Here is a 6,108-nt window from a genome sequence, read left to right on the forward strand (position 1 = left end):
CAGCTGAGATGGGCTTTGCCTAAGAGTCAGGGAAGTGGCGAGCGGAACAAGGGATGTGCTGCACAGCTTCCCTCGCAGGCAGATTCCCTCCTGGGACGCTAACTTCTCATGCCTTAGCGCCCTGCTTTGTTTGGAGGCGGTTTGCGGACAGCAGCACACACAGCGGGAAGGTGCGCTCTGATCGGCTCCAAGTCTCGGCAGATAGAAGCGCAAGCGAGGCACCGGCTCGCAGTTTGTCCCGGGCATGGGAAGCAGCATGCTGCATGCCCAGAACACATCTCGCACTGTCCTGCCTGCCACAGGGCTGTTTTTGAGCATTAGGCACGCCTACAAGCAAGTTGAGATGGGCTTTGCCTAAGAGTCAGGGAAGTGGCGAGTGGAACAAGGGATGTGCTGCACAGCTTCCCTCGCAGGCAGATTCCCTCCTGGGGCGCTAACTTCTCTTGCCTTAGTGCCCTGCTTTGTTTGGAGACTGTTTGCGGACAGCAGCACACACAGCGGGAAGGTGCGCGCTGGCCAGCTCCAAGTCTCGGCAGATAGAAGCGCAAGCGAGGCACCTGCTCGCAGTTTGTCCCGGGCATGGGAAGCAGCATGCTGCGTGCCCAGAAGACATCCCCCTGTATCCTGCCTGCCACGGGACTGCTTCTCAGCACGGAGGCACACCTACAAGCCAGCTGAGATGGGCTTTGCCTAAGAGTCAGGGAAGTGGCGAGCGGAACAAGGGATGTGCTGCACAGCTTCCCTCGCAGGCAGATTCCCTCCTGGGACGCTAACTTCTCATGCCTTAGCGCCCTGCTTTGTTTGGAGGCTGTTTGCGGACAGCAGCACACACAGCGGCAAGGTGCGCTCTGATCGGCTCCAAGTCTCGGCAGATAGAAGCGCAAGCGAGGCACCGGCTCGCAGTTTGTCCCGGGCATGGGAAGCAGCATGCTGCGTGCCCAGAACACATCCCCCTGTATCCTGCCTGCCACGGGACTGCTTCTGAGCACGGAGGCACGCCTACAAGCCAGCTGAGATGGGCTTTGCCTAAGAGTCAGGGAAGTGTCGAGTGGAACAAGGGATGTGCTGCACAGCTTCCCTCGCAGGCAGATTCCCTCCTGGGACGCTAACTTCTCATGCCTTAGCGCCCTGCTTTGTTTGGAGGCTGTTTGCGGACAGCAGCACACACAGCGGCAAGGTGCGCGCTGGCCAGCTCCAAGTCTCGGCAGATAGAAGCGCAAGCGAGGCACCTGCTCGCAGTTTGTCCCGGGCATGGGAAGCAGCATGCTGCGTGCCCAGAACACATCTCGCACAGGGCTGTTTCTGAGCACGGAGGCTCGCCTACAAGCAAGTTGAGATGGGCTTTGCCTAAGAGTCAGGGAAGTGTCGAGTGGAACAAGGGATGTGCTGCACAGCTTCCCTCGCAGGCAGATTCCCTCCTGGGACGCTAACTTCTCATGCCTTAGCGCCCTGCTTTGTTTGGAGGCTGTTTGCGGACAGCAGCACACACAGCGGCAAGGTGCGCGCTGGCCAGCACCAAGTCTCGGCAGATAGAAGCGCAAGCGAGGCACCGGCTCGCAGTTTGTCCCGGGCATGGGAAGCAGCATGCTGCGTGCCCAGAACACATCCCCCTGTATCCTGCCTGCCACGGGACTGCTTCTGAGCACAGAGGCACACCTACAAGCCAGCTGAGATGGGCTTTGCCTAAGAGTCAGGGAAGTGGCGAGTGGAACAAGGGATGTGCTGCACAGCTTCCCTCGCAGGCAGATTCCCTCCTGGGACGCTAACTTCTCATGCCTTAGCGCCCTGCTTTGTTTGGAGGCTGTTTGCGGACAGCAGCACACACAGCGGCAAGGTGCGCTCTGATAGGCTCCAAGTCTCGGCAGATAGAAGCGCAAGCGAGGCACCGGCTCGCAGTTTGTCCCGGGCATGGGAAGCAGCATGCTGCGTGCCAAGAACACATCTCGCACTGTCCTGCCTGCCACAGGGCTGTTTCTGAGCACGGAGGCACGCCTACAAGCCAGCTGAGATGGGCTTTGCCTAAGAGTCAGGGAAGTGGCGAGCGGAACAAGGGATGTGCTGCACAGCTTCCCTCGCAGGCAGATTCCCTCCTGGGGCGCTAACTTCTCATGCCTTAGCGCCCTGCTTTGTTTGGAGGCTGTTTGCGGACAGCAGCACACACAGCGGGAAGGTGCGCTCTGATAGGCTCCAAGTCTCGGCAGATAGAAGCGCAAGCGAGGCACCGGCTCGCAGTTTGTCCCGGGCATGGGAAGCAGCATGCTGCGTGCCCAGAACACATCTCGCACTGTCCTGCCTGCCACAGGGCTGTTTCTGAGCACGGAGGCTCGCCTACAAGCAAGTTGAGATGGGCTTTGCCTAAGAGTCAGGGAAGTGGCGAGTGGAACAAGGGATGTGCTGCACAGCTTCCCTCGCAGGCAGATTCCCTCCTGGGGCGCTAACTTCTCATGCCTTAGCGCCCTGCTTTGTTTGGAGGCTGTTTGTGGACAGCAGCACACACAGCGGCAAGGTGCGCGCTGGCCAGCTCCAAGTCTCGGCAGATAGAAGCGCAAGCGAGGCACCGGCTCGCAGTTTGTCCCGGGCATGGGAAGCAGCATGCTGCGTGCCCAGAACACATCCCCCTGTATCCTGCCTGCCACGGGACTGCTTCTGAGCACGGAGGCACGCCTACAAGCCAGCTGAGATGGGCTTTGCCTAAGAGTCAGGGAAGTGGCGGGCGAAACAAGGGATGTGCTGCACAGCTTCCCTCGCAGGCAGATTCCCTCCTGGGGCGCTAACTTCTCATGCCTTAGCGCCCTGCTTTGTTTGGAGGCTGTTTGTGGACAGCAGCACACACAGCGGGAAGGTACGCTCTGATAGGCTCCAAGTCTCGGCAGATAGAAGCGCAAGCGGGGCACCTGCTCGCAGTTTGTCCCGGGCATGGGAAGCAGCATGCTGCGTGCCCAGAACACATCTCGCACAGGGCTGTTTCTGAGCACGGAGGCTCGCCTACAAGCAAGTTGAGATGGGCTTTGCCTAAGAGTCAGGGAAGTGTCGAGCGGAACAAGGGATGTGCTGCACAGCTTCCCTCGCAGGCAGATTCCCTCCTGGGGCGCTAACTTCTCATGCCTTAGCGCCCTGCTTTGTTTGGAGGCTGTTTGCGGACAGCAGCACACACAGCGGCAAGGTGCGCGCTGGCCAGCTCCAAGTCTCGGCAGATAGAAGCGCAAGCGAGGCACCTGCTCGCAGTTTGTCCCGGGCATGGGAAGCAGCATGCTGCGTGCCCAGAAGACATCCCCCTGTATCCTGCCTGCCACGGGACTGCTTCTCAGCACGGAGGCACACCTACAAGCCAGCTGAGATGGGCTTTGCCTAAGAGTCAGGGAAGTGGCGAGCGGAACAAGGGATGTGCTGCACAGCTTCCCTCGCAGGCAGATTCCCTCCTGGGGCGCTAACTTCTCATGCCTTAGCGCCCTGCTTTTTTTGGAGGCTGTTTGTGGACAGCAGCACACACAGCGGCAAGGTGCGCGCTGGCCAGCTCCAAGTCTCGGCAGATAGAAGCACAAGCGAGGCACCGGCTTGCAGTTTGTCCCGGGCATGGGAAGCAGCATGCTGCATGCCCAGAGTACATCCCCCTGTATCCTGCCTGCCACGGGACTGCTTCTGAGCACGGAGGCACGCCTACAAGCCAGCTGAGATGGGCTTTGCCTAAGAGTCAGGGAAGTGGCGAGTGGAACAAGGGATGTGCTGCACAGCTTCCCTCGCAGGCAGATTCCCTCCTGGGGCGCTAACTTCTCATGCCTTAGCGCCCTGCTTTGTTTGGAGGCTGTTTGCGGACAGGAGCACACACAGCGGGAAGGTACGCTCTGATAGGCTCCAAGTCTCGGCAGATAGAAGCGCAAGCGAGGCACCGGCTCGCAGTTTGTCCCGGGCATGGGAAGCAGCATGCTGCGTGCCCAGAAGACATCCCCCTGTATCCTGCCTGCCACGGGACTGCTTCTCAGCACGGAGGCACACCTACAAGCCAGCTGAGATGGGCTTTGCCTAAGAGTCAGGGAAGTGGCGAGCGGAACAAGGGATGTGCTGCACAGCTTCCCTCACAGGCAGATTCCCTCCTGGGGCGCTAACTTCTCATGCCTTAGCGCCCTGCTTTGTTTGGAGGCTGTTTGCGGAGAGCAGCACACACAGCGGCAAGGTGCGCTCTGATAGTCTCCAAGTCTCGGCAGATAGAAGCGCAAGCGAGGCACCGGCTCGCAGTTTGTCCCGGGCATGGGAAGCAGCATGCTGCGTGCCCAGAACACATCTCGCACTGTCCTGCCTGCCACAGGGCTGTTTCTGAGCACGGAGGCACGCCTACAAGCCAGCTGAGATGGGCTTTGCCTAAGAGTCAGGGAAGTGGCGAGCGGAACAAGGGATGTGCTGCACAGCTTCCCTCGCAGGCAGATTCCCTCCTGGGGCGCTAACTTCTCATGCCTTAGCGCCCTGCTTTGTTTGGAGGCTGTTTGCGGACAGCAGCACACACAGCGGGAAGGTGCGCGCTGGCCAGCTCCAAGTCTCGGCAGATAGAAGCGCAAGCGAGGCACCGGCTCGCAGTTTGTCCCGGGCATGGGAAGCAGCATGCTGCGTGCCCAGAAGACATCCCCCTGTATCCTGCCTGCCACGGGACTGCTTCTCAGCACGGAGGCACACCTACAAGCCAGCTGAGATGGGCTTTGCCTAAGAGTCAGGGAAGTGGCGAGCGGAACAAGGGATGTGCTGCACAGCTTCCCTCGCAGGCAGATTCCCTCCTGGGACGCTAACTTCTCATGCCTTAGCGCCCTGCTTTGTTTGGAGGCTGTTTGTGGACAGCAGCACACACAGCGGCAAGGTGCGCGCTGGCCAGCTCCAAGTCTCGGCAGATAGAAGCACAAGCGAGGCACCGGCTTGCAGTTTGTCCCGGGCATGGGAAGCAGCATGCTGCATGCCCAGAGTACATCCCCCTGTATCCTGCCTGCCACGGGACTGCTTCTGAGCACGGAGGCACGCCTACAAGCCAGCTGAGATGGGCTTTGCCTAAGAGTCAGGGAAGTGGCGAGTGGAACAAGGGATGTGCTGCACAGCTTCCCTCGCAGGCAGATTCCCTCCTGGGGCGCTAACTTCTCATGCCTTAGCGCCCTGCTTTGTTTGGAGGCTGTTTGTGGACAGCAGCACACACAGCGGGAAGGTACGCTCTGATAGTCTCCAAGTCTCGGCAGATAGAAGCGCAAGCGGGGCACCTGCTCGCAGTTTGTCCCGGGCATGGGAAGCAGCATGCTGCGTGCCCAGAACACATCTCGCACAGGGCTGTTTCTGAGCACGGAGGCTCGCCTACAAGCAAGTTGAGATGGGCTTTGCCTAAGAGTCAGGGAAGTGTCGAGCGGAACAAGGGATGTGCCGCACAGCTTCCCTCGCAGGCAGATTCCCTCCTGGGACGCTAACTTCTCATGCCTTAGCACCCTGCTTTGTTTGGAGGCTGTTTGCGGACAGCAGCACACACAGCGGCAAGGTGCGCGCTGGCCAGCTCCAAGTCTCGGCAGATAGAAGCGCAAGCGAGGCACCTGCTCGCAGTTTGTCCCGGGCATGGGAAGCAGCATGCTGCGTGCCCAGAAGACATCCCCCTGTATCCTGCCTGCCACGGGACTGCTTCTCAGCACGGAGGCACACCTACAAGGCAGCTGAGATGGGCTTTGCCTAAGAGTCAGGGAAGTGGCGAGCGGAACAAGGGATGTGCTGCACAGCTTCCCTCGCAGGCAGATTCCCTCCTGGGACGCTAACTTCTCATGCCTTAGCGCCCTGCTTTGTTTGGAGGCTGTTTGTGGACAGCAGCACACACAGCGGCAAGGTGCGCGCTGGCCAGCTCCAAGTCTCGGCAGATAGAAGCACAAGCGAGGCACCGGCTTGCAGTTTGTCCCGGGCATGGGAAGCAGCATGCTGCATGCCCAGAGTACATCCCCCTGTATCCTGCCTGCCACGGGACTGCTTCTGAGCACGGAGGCACGCCTACAAGCCAGCTGAGATGGGCTTTGCCTAAGAGTCAGGGAAGTGGCGAGTGGAACAAGGGATGTGCTGCACAGCTTCCCTCGCAGGCAGATTCCCTCCTGGGGCGCTAACTTC

This window comes from Rhea pennata, unplaced genomic scaffold (assembly GCF_028389875.1).
Source record: "Rhea pennata isolate bPtePen1 unplaced genomic scaffold, bPtePen1.pri scaffold_33, whole genome shotgun sequence".
In the NCBI taxonomy this organism is placed as follows: domain Eukaryota; kingdom Metazoa; phylum Chordata; class Aves; order Rheiformes; family Rheidae; genus Rhea; species Rhea pennata.